The sequence below is a fragment of the Bufo gargarizans genome, chromosome 2, assembly GCF_014858855.1.
Source record: "Bufo gargarizans isolate SCDJY-AF-19 chromosome 2, ASM1485885v1, whole genome shotgun sequence".
Classification (NCBI taxonomy): domain Eukaryota; kingdom Metazoa; phylum Chordata; class Amphibia; order Anura; family Bufonidae; genus Bufo; species Bufo gargarizans.
The window spans coordinates 273961402-273976650 of record NC_058081.1 but is presented as its reverse complement, the minus strand read 5'-3'; positions in this window follow the sequence as shown (position 1 = coordinate 273976650).

Below are 15249 nucleotides of genomic sequence, written 5' to 3'. Positions count from 1 at the left end.
GAGAATATACATTTTCTGTATCTTTAGGGTCCATTATTGTGTCAGAGCCCAGGCCCACTAGAACATCCTGGTATTCCAGAGGATAAGTCCAACCCTGAGTGCAAATCCATCAACTGCGGATAAACATGGGGTCTCATTCCATTATGACCATTGTGACACAGTGAGAGGTTTGGTCTGGGAAAACAGGTATTTTTCTCCCAGCATGTTTACAGCCAGGTGAGGTCAAACATCCGGACCAGGACTGGCTGTCCTTAAATAGGCAGATGGGCTCAGAAGCCATGTCTCTGTGTTGGGATCTGGGAGCCTTGTGTCTTTATGAAGGCTTGCTACCTGTTTGGAGTGAAAACAGGTTGGTGCTGCTATGGTCAAGGACTCTTTGAGGCAAAATTGCCGCATGGTGTGAATTATCACCAACACCGCACGTTGACTTCTTGTTTGATTATGACTGCTTGTTTTGGCACTTGCCTAAAGTGTGAATAAAACACTGAGCTGTTTGATCCAAAGAACTTGTTGTTGCCTCTATACTGCGTCCACTAATCCTGTCTACCAGAACAAAACCCCACACCATCTTCAGAAGCAAGTCGAGATCATGAAAAAAAAAAGATTATTTGCTTTCCCTAGAGCACAAAGATAATGGACAAAGTGATGTAACAATAGAGGAATAATGTACACAGTGACATCACAAGAGTGAGAAAATATACATTTGATTTCACAGTGCAGGGATAGTACACTTTACACAGTACAGTGATAATTGATAATCTATGGAGTGCAGTTTATCATAGAGATTATACGAAGCATGATGGTATATGCTGTAATCCTCACAGTGATCTCACATTACAAGGACCATGTCCACCATGAAATCATAAGACCTGCCAGAAAAGATCAAGTGCACTATGAAATCACACTGTGGCTTCAGTCAACGTCACCTTGCTGAGCTTTTCCACTATGGATTTTGCCACAAATCTGCAGCATCAACTGACATGCTGTGGATATAAAATGTACTGCTCGGTCTTTTCTGTGCTGATTATGTGCAGATTTGTTCACGTAGCATGTGGATTAGATTTGTTTATATCTGATCCACTTTGCTACTGTATAAAGCTGCAGATTTTTGACTGTAGTCTGTAGTGGAAAATCCTCAGTATACTTGCCCTGTGTGAATGTTCCCAGACCAGACACCCCTAATAAAGACCCCCCCCCCTCCAAAATCAGTTATATTGCACCCTGATCTTGTGTCTAATAGAATTTTTGCACAATTTTTGCGCGCGCTGGGACGGCTATAAGGGGGCGGAATGGGCGGGGACAAGGCCTTGTCCCCACCCATTCCTGCCCCCTTATAGCCGGCCCAGCGCGTGCTCCAAAACATACAGCATCTGGACGCCACACGTGCCAGGAGCTGGAGGCAGCACTCTCTCCACCAGCGGTTCCATCCACCGGTAAGACCCTGTCTTTCCCCTCCGCTCGCATCCCTCTGCACTTTAACCTCTTCATGCCATTTGCCCTCAGGTCTCATTATAACAACTACACCCCATTTCATGCTTGTTTCTTTTACCATGATTAGCACTACCAGTCTATATTAATTCACCCTACCCTTACAACGACATCAATTTGTACGGTTGACGCTGCAGTTATATTGCACCCTGATCTTGTGTCTAATCGAATTTTTGCACAGTTTAACCCTTAACCAACCATGATATTACCGATTAATTGGCATCACACACTACCATCAGGATTCATGTTCAGACGCGCCACCAAAAACCAGTCATCTACCATCTACTATATATTACCCGCTATTGCGCCGTTTAATCTTAATATCCTGCCTTAATTACAACCGGCGCCCATTTTATCCTTATATATATGTGTGCATATTTTTAGATATATATACTTATATACTGTATGTGTGTGTGTGTATATAGATATATATATAGATAGATATGTATATATATATATATACATATATATATATTTTATATTATATATTTTTTATTTGTGTTTTGTTTTTACAATTCATACCTAGCTCTCAATCTCTATTTATTGACTTCTTATAGCATTGACAGCTTTGCATTTACGTATATATGTACCCTTTTATCCAGTCACGGCCTCATGACTCATGACGGTCATGTTATCACTTTTATTACTATCATTACTCATGACGGTCATGTTACCACTACTATTAGTATCATTTTTTATCCAGTATTATCTCTTTTTACCAGACATTTCTGTAACCTGAGGCACACCAGTGTGTTTCTAATTTGCGAGATTTTGTGTTTTTTTTAGACTTGAAAAAGGGGTCCGCAGAACCCCGAAACACGTTGTCACTATAACAATAATAAAAAAAACTATTGGTTTGTAAAAATACTCTGGTTGCATTTTTGTGCCTACGGTCCACCACTCCACTGGACCCCCGATCCAGTGGAAATATACCCTATTCATTGACCCAGACAGCGGCTTGGCCCCCGCCAAAGGGGAACGCGGACGGACTCGGCAGCATCAACCAGTGAGAAGTAATCACTCCTATTCACCTCCAGTTTAGTTGCACTGAACAATAGGTGCAACAACAACAGGTGAGCAGTACCACTCTTCCTGTTTCTTTGGAGGCTCGGCTTTTAACTTATTTATCCTATGAGCACTTTTTTCTTTCCTTGGCCACTTTTTACTGTAATTACACCACAGGGCAGATTACCTAAATAACTTACGATCCCGACCCCTAGTAAAAGACATCAGACCCCCATACACCCCTGTTAGCTATTGGCCCAATAGCAGCTGTCATATCTGTCACCCTAGCAGTTACACCCAAAAATGGTAATTATAGAAAGTTTTAACATTTTTGTATGATACATTCTGTCAGGCTCACTGGTATCAGACATTTAAAGAGCACTTATACATATTCAATTTATATGAATAAAATAATTTTAAACTGCCTTAAAGGGGTATTCCCATCACAATGATCACTGTTAAATCTGTTAACAGTGATCATTTTTCTAAATACATTTTATTGCCCAATTCCCACCTTTTTTGAGAAAATAAGTCCCCTCTTACCTGATTGTTGTCTTTCATCTCCCTTGGTTACAGCCACCTCTCCTGTCGAAATCCTGCCGGGCCGCGCTTGGGCAGAAGCTTGAAGATTCTCTCCCGGCCGGGCCACGCAATGTCCTGAACGCGCACGCTGCCGCACATGCGCCATGATGACTTCTTACTGGCTAGTATAGTACAGAGCCGCGAACGCGCACGCCGGCTCTGTACTATACAGGCCTGGAATAAGTCGCCATGGCACATGGGCCGGGAGAGAATCTTCATGCTTCTGCGCAAGCGTCAATCAAGCCCAGCTGAATCCAGGAAGTGAACGTCGAGCTGGATAAAGGTAAGTATTAAAACTGAAGATGGGAATACCCCTTTAATCGTCAAAAACGATGACAGATATAGAAGAGGTTTGGAGCCTTCTATATTCAGGAGATTCAGGATAGATTTTATTATTAGGCTATGTAACGTCACAAAAAGTAGCGATTCTCTACATTATCTACATTTTATTTTCTAGTTAGTTTTTAGGAGGATTATACCCTTGAAGTTCTTCATTGTGCCAGTGTACAGCTATGCCCTACGGGTACAAACAATTTATTTAAGCTCATTTTAATGACTGCAACTTCTAAAGTTCAGATGTTAAACTGTGACTATAAATTGGCAGATTTAGGTTTAACAAACCATAAAGAGAATTGTTCCATTTATTTGTAATCATATTATGATCATGTTTGCCTTCCATGGATAAAATATAACAAATATAAAGTTATTATACTGTCAAATGTGATTAGATAAGATGACGCAACCTATAACAATATGGAAGAGAGTTATAGAATTGAGTTTATGACTAATATGATGTATTTGTAATGTTGCTGGATATTGATAGTCAATAACATACGCTGCATGACTACACTGGTCGTTCTCTATCCCCTTATGTTTCTCTTCTATAAATGAGCTTTCTCTGGGACAAAGCAATGACTACATGCAGTCCAAGACAATCAATAATCTTCAGTGTGTGTGTTTCTCTAAAGAGGTTCCTTATCTAAGACATTTGAATCAGACAAGTCTCTCTTTTTCACTTCTGACAGCTGACTTGATTTTCAGTGCAATAAACTATAGTGCTGAGGGATAAATAACAGGTTATAGGATACTAAGAATATAACCATCACCCACAGTCAGGTAAAAGCTTTCCGCTTCGCGGCTTTTTCACATGTGAGACCAATTTTGTCGTATACCTATTAAAGTGTCCCTGTGGAAAGATATACGTAGGAGAAACAACCCAAAAAATATGTGATCGTGTATGCCAGCACAAATCCAATATCAGACGTAAAAATCTATTACTTCCAGTACCAGCGCACTTTGAGGCAGCAGGTCATAATCTATCGCGACTAAAATGCCAAGTGATAGAACAGGTGACACCAAGTAGGAGGGGAGGTGATAGAATTAAACTGTTAAAAAAGAGGGAAGCATACTGGAGCCACACGCTTGATAGCCTGGAACCCAAAGGATTAAATGGGGAATATGAGATTAACAGCCTCATCTGAAACATCAATCATACACAGTATAATGCACGGAGGTACAATATAATTAACTACACAATAATATCTATTGTTCAGATTCGAATATGCTCTCCCTTTCTCAAATTTACGAAATTTTTTCCTATTTTTCACTATATCCATAGATCCTCCTATGATAAGTCCGCCTAGGATTCATATACCTCTATACTGTATATCTATGTAGGTGATAGCATGTGGAGATGCAATTTCCACCACCATCTCATTTATCATGTCATTCCTTTTTAGATGAATTAATTGCACTGCCCTCACATCCTGGGGTCATCAATAGTATCCTTTTCACGTCATGGTATGTTACATGTATATGTCTTATGTCCGCATGTCCGTATGTCATATGCCCATATTATCTATGTTCATGTATCCCTGGTCTTTACTTTCCCCTTGTATCCTTTCCTATGTACGCCTTGTCTTTTGTCCACTTATACCTCCTTATATTCAACTTTCCCTCTATACTCTACATTGGGACTATGTGCGCTCCAGATATTCCTTATAGTCAGAACGGGGGCCAGAGCGAGGCTTGACACGCACGGGTACTCTCTGCGCATGCGCAACGCTAGTACCACATACCGGATCTAATCCCCAACAGTAGTGAGGCTTGGCACGCAGCGGAACCCATTGCGCATGCACTATACCCCCTATTACCGGACACGATCCCTTAAATAAGGGCGCGCATCCTGAGCTACACAGGCGCTTTCCAGTTAGTGCAATTGCACTTTTACCCTACGCCTACATCCTGGATATCTACCCCTAAGCGGCAGAAGGTAGGACTAAATTCAATTCTAGAGTGATAGCTATGCATACCTCGTTTGTGATTGGCACACAATTTCTCCTTGTGTACCAGGAACATATGATGAGTAGCCAAACTATATATTCTGTGATCATTTCCACCCTATTCCCTCCCCGCTGTCTCCCTCTTTCTCCCCCCCCTTCCAATCCTTCTCATTTACCCATGGATCCACCTCCTGCTGTTTCATATACCTGTGTTCCATTCTAACATAGGGATATCTAACCTTAGTTCTACCTGGTGACTGTATCATATTGTCATGACAATGCGTGTTTTTCACTGCGGTAACGCTGCTGATGCCCATGGATTATCCAAATATACTATGGATTTCTTTTTTTATATGGACATTATACCTCCTAACATGTTCTCAATTGAGATAGCCTCACTATGGGACCTAACCACAGTACCTGTACCAAGTATGTCTATCTGCTTAGGGACGGATATACGGTTATGTCCAGCCACTGATTGACAGGTGGACAAGATTACAGAACCTTCTGGACTCTAATTATTGCTTTATACCTATGTCTCCTTCCATGTTACTTGCCATGGTACATTATGCAAATATTTATGTTAGATGTGATCACATTATTTACTTTATTTTTACCCCCTTTTTTTCCTTTTGCTGTAGTCTGATGAAGGCCAATGTGTGGCCGAAACGTCACAAATTGTACACAGCCGCAAACATAATTATAAAAAACTAAATGGCTGCACATCATTATACATACAAACAATAGAGCTAAGAAATGGGCGTCATTCTAAATAAAAGTGGTACAATACCGACTATAAATGAGTAATGGAAGCTCTTAGAGCACATACGTGTCGGGCCTGACGCCTGGTAGATGGGCCCGACGTGTATGTGCGCTAAGAGCTTCCATTACTCATTTATAGTCCGTATTGTACCACTTTTATTTAGAATGACCCCCTTTTCTTAGCTCTATTATTTGTATATATAACGGTGTGCAGCCATCTTGTTTTTTGTAATTAGGTTATTGGATACAGTACAGAGTCAGTCAATGGTGTATTGTGCAGAAAACATCCATACATATAGATTCATCATGATTTTACAATGTATAAATTACAAAGTGAAAGCTGTAAGAGAACTAATTTAACATACACCCCCTGAGGGAGCTTACGCAAAACGCGTGTTGAGGCTTTTTGGATCACTATTTAGGTATTTATGTAATTTTCTATTTATCATACTGTTCATTTTATTGTCCATGTACATTGTATCTTTTGCACTTTGCACTTTAATACTTATGTACTGTATTTGGCTCCAATATCTTGTTCATGGTTCTGGCGAGGTCATTGTAATACGTTCTCCACTTGGGTATTCATTAATTATTTAGTATCTCCTTGACCTTTTCATTAATAGTTTTTACATGTTGTCTATATTGTGATCCTTTTCCACCCTGTGTGTCTCTTACCCACCATTGTATTGTCCGTCGTTGTATTTTATTGGATTTTCCCTCTTTGGGAACCATAATATAGTTTATAAATATTGTTAGTCATGCTTTGCCTTTTTCTCCTTTTTTGGTGTTGATACTTGATGTACAGGCCTAGTACGCATACTCACTCGTGAGTTATCTATTATTGGTGTTTATATAACGGTGTGCAGCCATCTTGTTTTTTGTAATTAGGTTATAGGATACAGTACAGAGTCAGTCAGTGGTGTATTGTGCAGAAAACATCCATACATATAGATTTATCATGATTTTACAATGTATAACTTACAAACCGGATTCCAAAAAAGTTGGGACACTAAACAAATTGTGAATAAAAACTGAATGCAATGATGTGGAGATGGCAAATGTCAATATTTTATTTGTAATAGAACGTAGATGGCAGATCAAACGTTTAATCCGAGTAAATGTATCATTTTAAAGGAAAAATACGTTGATTCAAATTTTCACGGTGTCAACAAATCCCAAAAAAGTTGGGACAAGTAGCAATAAGAGGCAGGAAAAAGTAAATTTGAGCATAACGAAGAGCTGGAAGACCAATTAACACTAATCAATTGGCAACATGATTGGGTATAAAAAGAGCTTCTCAGAGTGGCAGTGTCTCTCAGAAGCCAAGATGGGTAGAGGATCACCAATTCCCACAATGTTGCGCAGAAAGATAGTGGAGCAATATCAGAAAGGTGTTACCCAGCGAAAAATTGCAAAGACTTTGCATCTATCATCATCAACTGTGCATAACATCATCCGAAGATTCAGAGAATCTGGAACAATCTCTGTGCGTAAGGGTCAAGGCTGTAAAATCATACTCGATGTCCGTGATCTCCGGGCCCTTAAACGACACTGCACCACAAACAGGAATGCTACTGTAAAGGAAATCACAGAATGGGCTCAGGAATACTTCCAGAGACCATTGTCAGTGAACACAATCCACCGTGCCATCCGCCGTTGCCAGCTGAAACTCTACAGTGCAAAGAAGAAGCCATTTCTAAGCAAGATCCACAAGCTCAGGCGTTTTCACTGGGCCAGGGATCATTTAAAATGGAGTGTGGCAAAATGGAAGACTGTTCTGTGGTCAGACGAGTCACGATTCAAAGTTCTTTTTGGAAATCTGGGACGCCATGTCATCCGGACCAAAGAGGACAAGGACAACCCAAGTTGATATCAACGCTCAGTTCAGAAGCCTGCATCTCTGATGGTATGGGGTTGCATGAGTGCGTGTGGCATGGGCAGCTTGCATGTCTGGAAAGGCACCATCAATGCAGAAAAATATATTCAGGTTCTAGAACAACATATGCTCTCATCCAGACGTCATCTCTTTCAGGGAAGACCCTGCATTTTTCAACAAGATAATGCCAGACCACATTCTGCATCAATCACAACATCATGGCTGCGTAGGGGAAGGATCCGGGTACTGAAATGGCCAGTCTGCAGTCCAGATCTTTCACCTATAGAGAACATTTGGCGCATCATAAAGAGGAAGGTGCAACAAAGATGGCCCAAGACGATTGAACAGTTAGAGGCCTGTATTATACAAGAATGGGAGAGCATTCCTATTTCTAAACTTGAGAAACTGGTCTCCTTGGTCCCCGGACGTCTGTTGAGTGTTGTAAGAAGAAGGGGAGATGCCACACAGTGGTGAAAATTGCCTTGTCCCAACTTTTTGGGGATTTGTTGACACCATGAAATTCTGATTCAACATATTTTTCCCTTAAAATGGTACATTTTCTCAGTTTAAACTTTTGTTCCGTGATTTATGTTCTATTCTGAATAAAATATTAGAAGTTGGCACCTCCACATCATGGCATTCAGTTTTTATTCACGATTTGTATAGTGTCCCAACTTTTTTGGAATCTGGTTTGTACAAAGTGAAAGCTGCAAGAGAACTATTATAGTAAGAGACATGGATCAAGCGTTGGAGAACCACTGTGCCAAGTAATTGGTTTGAGGTTGGGCCAAACCCTAAGGGTGTTATTCTGGTGCCTCCCAGGTATTTATCCTTTAACTCCTATACAGGGATGTGGACTTGGGATGGTACCGGTATATACTTGTCAACTGCCCCTCGGACTCAGGAACACTGGTGCAAAGACATGACAAGGAACCCAGGCACAGACTACAAGCACTAGGAGACATAGACTACAAGAACAGACTACTGTAACTAAGACAGACAGACTACTGGAACTAGGACAGACAAAGCAGACTTGCCAAAACTATGTCGGAAAACCAGAACAGATGCAGACCGGCTCAGACAGACATAGACTGGACAGATTCGGAAGCACCATGCACTGCAAGGCTCTGAACAGATTCAGACAGGAGAGAGATACCAGCCAGATACAGTTCTCACCCACAAGAATCCCAGTATGCACTGAACAGAAGCAGACATGCACTGCCACACTGACACATGGCCCTAGATACACATCCACCAGTATACGGCAACCAGCACACGGAACCCATGGCACAGTGAACTGACATGTAACATCTCCTGATATCCTCCCTCTGTAGAACCCAGACGCCTTCTTACCGAAGGCAGAATAGGACAGACTCGGAAGCAGTATGCACTGCAAGACTCGGAATGGACTAAACAGATTCAGACAAATACAGACTGGACAGACTCAGAAGCAGTTATCAACTGCAAGGCTCAGGACGGACTAAACAGATACAGACAAATACAGACTGGACAGATTCGGAAGCAGCATGCACTGCAAGGCTCAGAACAAACTGAACAGATTTAGACAGGAGAGAGATTCCAGCCAGATACAGTTCTCACCCACAAGAATCCCAGTATGCACTGAACAGAAGCAGACATGCACTGCCACACCGACACATGGCCCTAGATACACATCCACCAGTATACGGCAACCAGCACACGGAACCAATGGCGCAGTGAACTGACATGTAACATCTCCTGATATCCTCCCTCTGTAGAACCCAGACGCCTTCTTACCGAAGGCAGAATAGGACAGACTCGGAAGCAGCATGCACTGCAAGACTCGGAAGGGACTAAACAGATTCAGACAGGAGAGAGATTCCAGCCAGATACAGTTCTCACCCACAAGAATCCCAGTATGCACTGAACAGAAGCAGACATGCCCTGCCACACCGACACATGGCCCTAGATACACATCCACCAGTATACGGCAACCAGCACACGGAACCAATGGCGCAGTGAACTGACATGTAACATCTCCTGATATCCTCCCTCTGTAGAACCCAGACGCCTTCTTACCGAAGGCAGAATAGGACAGACTCGGAAGCAGCATGCACTGCAAGACTCGGAAGGGACTAAACAGATTCAGACAGGAGAGAGATTCCAGCCAGATACAGTTCTCACCCACAAGAATCCCAGTATGCACTGAACAGAAGCAGTATGCACTGCAAGACTCGGAATGGACTAAACAGATTCAGACAAATACAGACTGGACGGACTCAGAAGCAGTTATCCACTGCAAGGCTCAGGACGGACTGAACAGATACAGACAAATACAGACTGGACATATTCGGAGCAGCATGCACTGCGAACAGATTCAGACAGGAGAGAGATACCAGCCAGATACAGTTCTCACCCACAAGAAATCCCAGTATGCACTGAACAGAAGCAGACATGCACTGCAAGGCTCTGAACAGATTCAGACAGGAGAGAGATACCAGCCACAGAAGTACAGTTCTCACCCACAAGAATCCCAGTATGCACTGAACAGAAGCAGACATGCACTGCCACACCGACACATGGCCCTAGATACACATCCACCAGTATACGGCAACCAGCACACGGAACCAATGGCGCAGTGAACTGACATGTAACATCTCCTGATATCCTCCCTCCGGAGAACCCAGACGCCTTCTTACCGAAGGCAGAATAGGACAGACTCAGAAGCAGTTGAGGACTGCCAAACTCAGAACCTGGACACTGTTCAGACACAGAAGATAAGGGAGAACATGGACTAGGACATTCAGACAGACCAAACTTCATACAGACTAGAGCAGGGATGCTAAACCTGCAGCCCCCCAAAACTACAACGCCCAGCATGCCCGAACAGCCTACAGCTATTAGCCTACAGCAGGGCATTGTGGGAGTTGTAGTTTTACAACAGCTGGGGGGTCGCAGATTGAGCATGCCTGGACTAGAGCAATTACTCAGACAAGGATAGATACAGATACCAAATGGATCGTGGCAAAACAACAATATGAATGCATAAATGCATAAAACCTAAGCAGGGCATAGCTCTCAAGAGACAAATCTAGTACTGACACTGAGCTCAAGAGCTAATAAAGCAGATTAAACTAGCACATAGTCAAACAAGAGCACAAACAGAAAAAGTTGTAACCTCTACAAGGCACACAGCGAGCCAGGGAAATTAACTTCTGCCTTGCTGAACAGAACAAAGAGTAGAGCCATACACAATGAACATGGTCACACCACAAGTGTCCGCAGCCAGTACACACAAGACGAATATGCACTGCCCCACTGACACATGGTCCTAGATACACCCCAACACGTTCCCGGAAACCAGCCCACACAGCGTACAATAGAAATGTGAACAGATGTCATAACAGTAAGTATGAGATGGGCTGAAACAAATAATACGTTCAAAGCTGCAAATGACAGTATTGCAGGAAAATCTAAAAACTTTCATTTGGCACTGAAATTCCCTCTGCTGATGGCACATCTCCAACATGGAGTAATGGCTGGCAGGAGGTGCAGCATAACAATCTACAGGGGTCACTGGCACCTTGTAGGAAGAGAATTGTGGGAAAACACAGAATTGTATTATTCTCAGCCCATCACAGAGAAGGCAATGTAGGCAGGTAGTGAAGAAAGACTTGCGGGAAGGAGCGAGTGAGGGAGAAGGAAGGGAGGGAGGAATGAAGCAAGGAGAAAGCAAAGAAGGAAGGAATGAGGGAGGCAGGAAGGAAAGAAGGGAGGAAATAATTAAGGTGACATTGTTTTTCTAAAAAGGAAATACTTGAAAATGAAAACCATGCAACTTTCCATTAGACACCTCTTTTTCTTCACCTTTGTTTTCACCTATCTCTGGGGCCAGGACCGGCACTTACATATAGGCAAGGGGGGCTATCTGTTACTGCCACATGGGGGGAGCGGGAGGGAGTTGATACTGGCACATGAGGGTGGGGGGGTTTGGCACTTGATACTGGCACATGGGGGGGTTGGCACTTGATACTGGCACATGGGGGGTTGGCACTTGATACTGGCACATGGGGGGTTTGGCACTTGTTACTGGCACATGGGGGTTTGGCACTTGTTACTGGCACATGGGGGGTTTGGCACTTGATACTGGCACATGGGGGGGTTTGGCACTTGATACTGGCACATGGGGGGGTTTGGCACTTGATACTGGCACATGGGGGGTTGGCACTTGATACTTGCACATGGGGGGTTGACACTTGTTACTGGCACATAGGGGGTGTGGCACTTGTTACTGGCACATGGGGGGCATGCAGAGGCATTTGTTGCTGGCACATGGGGTGGCATGGAGAGGCACTTGTTACTGGCACATGGGGGGCATGGAGAGGCACTTGTTACTGGCACATGGGGGAAGAGAGGCAATTGTTACTGGCACATGGGGGGTGGAAGAGAGACACTTGATACTGGCACATTATTATGGGGCAGTATGGAGGCTTCTACTGAGGCCATAAAGAAGGGGTATTTTATATGGGGGGCTCTGTGTGGTACTAGTATTATCTGTTTCTGCAGTGTAGTATTGGGGAGCACAGTGGCACAGTATTGGGGGTAGTAGGATGATTTGTCCAGAAGATGGGAGGATGATGGAAAAGTAGTAAACTAAGATTTTTTATTTTTTTTTGTCAAACTGCAGAGACGGAAAATGGCGACAAAACGGTGGTATGGTCTGATGGTCTGAAAGGAGAAGACGAGGACAGAGAACATCTACATCAAAGGAGACGTCACTGGAGGTATGGGGCGCTGTATTTCTGTAGTAATGGGGGGGGGAGGTTAAAGTCAGCAAGTGTCATGTGAGGGGGGGCCCCTTATTGTTCTTTGCCCCAGGGCCCCATTTCACCTAGAACCGGCCCTGTCTGGGGCTCCAATGATAAACTCAACAGATGTCTGTACATCTGGTCACATGACAGGAATTCCATGTACGGTAAAGTTAATGCCTGCTTACTAGAGTTGAGCGAACACCTGGATGTTCGGGTTCGAGAAGTTCGGCCGAACTTCCCGGAAATGTTCGGGTTCGGGATCCGAACCCGATCCGAACTTCGTCCCGAACCCGAACCCCATTGAAGTCAATGGGGACCCGAACTTTTCGGCACTAAAACGGCTGTAAAACAGCCCAGGAAAGGGCTAGTGGGCTGCAAAAGGCAGCAACATGTAGGTAAATCCCCTGCAAACAAATGTGGATAGGGAAATGAATTAAAATAAAAATTTAATAAATAAAAATTAACCAAAATCAATTGGAGAGAGGTCCCATAGCAGAGAATCTGGCTTCCCGTCACCCACCACTGGAACAGTCCATTCTCAGATATTTAGGCCCCGGCACCCAGGCAGAGGAGAGAGGTCCCGTAACAGAGAATCTGGCTTCATGTCAGCAGAGAATCAGTCTTCATATCATAGCAGAGAATCAGGCTTCACGTCACCCACCACTGCAACAGTCCATTTTCATAAATTTAGGCCCAGCACCCAGGCAGAGGAGAGAGGTCCCGTAACAGAGGATCTGGCTTCATGTCAGCAGAGAATCAGTCTGCATGTCATAGCAGAGAATCAGGCTTCACGTCAGCCACCACTGCAACAGTTCATTGGCATATATTTAGGCCCAGCACCCAGGCAGAGGAGAGAGGTCCCGTAACAGACAATCTGGCTTCATGTCAGCAGAGAATCAGTCTGCATGTCATAGCAGAGAATGAGGCTTCACGTCACCCACCACTGCAACAGTCCATTTTCATAAATTTAGGCCCAGCACCCAGGCAGAGGAGAGAGGTCCCGTAACAGACAATCTGGCTTCATGTCAGCAGAGAATCAGTCTGCATGTCATAGCAGAGAATCAGGCTTCACGTCAGCCACCACTGCAACAGTCCATTGGCATATATTTAGGCCCAGCACCCAGGCAGAGGAGAGAGGTCCCGTAACAGACAATCTGGCTTCATGTCAGCAGAGAATCAGTCTGCATGTCATAGCAGAGAATGAGGCTTCACGTCACCCACCACTGCAACAGTCCATTTTCATAAATTTAGGCCCAGCACCCAGGCAGAGGAGAGAGGTCCCGTAACAGACAATCTGGCTTCATGTCAGCAGAGAATTAGTCTGCATGTCATAGCAGAGAATGAGGCTTCACGTCAGCCACCACTGCAACAGTCCATTGGCATATATTTAGGCCCTGGCACCCAGACAGAGGAGAGGTTCATTCAACTTTGGGTAGCCTCGCAATATAATGGTAAAATGAAAATAAAAATAGGATTGAATGAGGAAGTGCCCTGGAGTCCAATAATATATGGTTAAGGGGAGGTAGTTAATGTCTAATCTGGACAAGGGACGGACAGGTCCTGTGGGATCCATGCCTGGTTCATTTTTATGAACGTCAGCTTGTCCACATTGGCTGTAGACAGGCGGCTGCGTTTGTCTGTAATGACGCCCCCTGCCGTGCTGAATACACGTTCAGACAAAACGCTGGCTGCCGTGCAGGCCAGCACCTCCAAGGCATAAAAGGCTAGCTCTGGCCACGTGGACAATTTAGAGACCCAGAAGTTGAATGGGGCCGAACCATCAGTCAGTACGTGGAGGGGTGTGCACACGTACTGTTCCACCATGTTAGTGAAATGTTGCCTCCTGCTAACACGTTGCGTATCAGGTGGTGGTGCAGTTAGCTGTGGCGTGTTGACAAAAGTTTTCCACATCTCTGCCATGCTAACCCTGCCCTCAGAGGAGCTGGCCGTGACACAGCTGCCTTGGCGACCTCTTGCTCCTCCTCTGCCTTGGCCTTGGGCTTCCACTTGTTCCCCTGTGACATTTGGGAATGCTCTCAGTAGCGCGTCTACCAACGTGCGCTTGTACTCGCGCATCTTCCTATCACGCTCCAGTGCAGGAAGTAAGGTGGGCACATTGTCTTTGTAGCGTGGATCCAGCAGGGTGGCAACCCAGTAGTCCGCACAGGTTAAAATGTGGGCAACTCTGCTGTCGTTGCGCAGGCACTGCAGCATGTAGTCGCTCATGTGTGCCAGGCTGCCCAGGGGTAAGGACAAGCTGTCCTCTGTGGGAGGCGTATCGTCATCGTCCTGCCTTTCCCCCCAGCCACGCACCAGTGATGGACCCGAGCAGCTCATCATCCCCTGCATCGTCTTCCACCCAGTCTTGATCCCTGACCTCCTGTTCAGTCTGCACACTGCAGAAAGACGCAGCAGTTGGCACCTGTGTTTCGTCATCATCAGAGACATGCTGAGGTGGTATTCC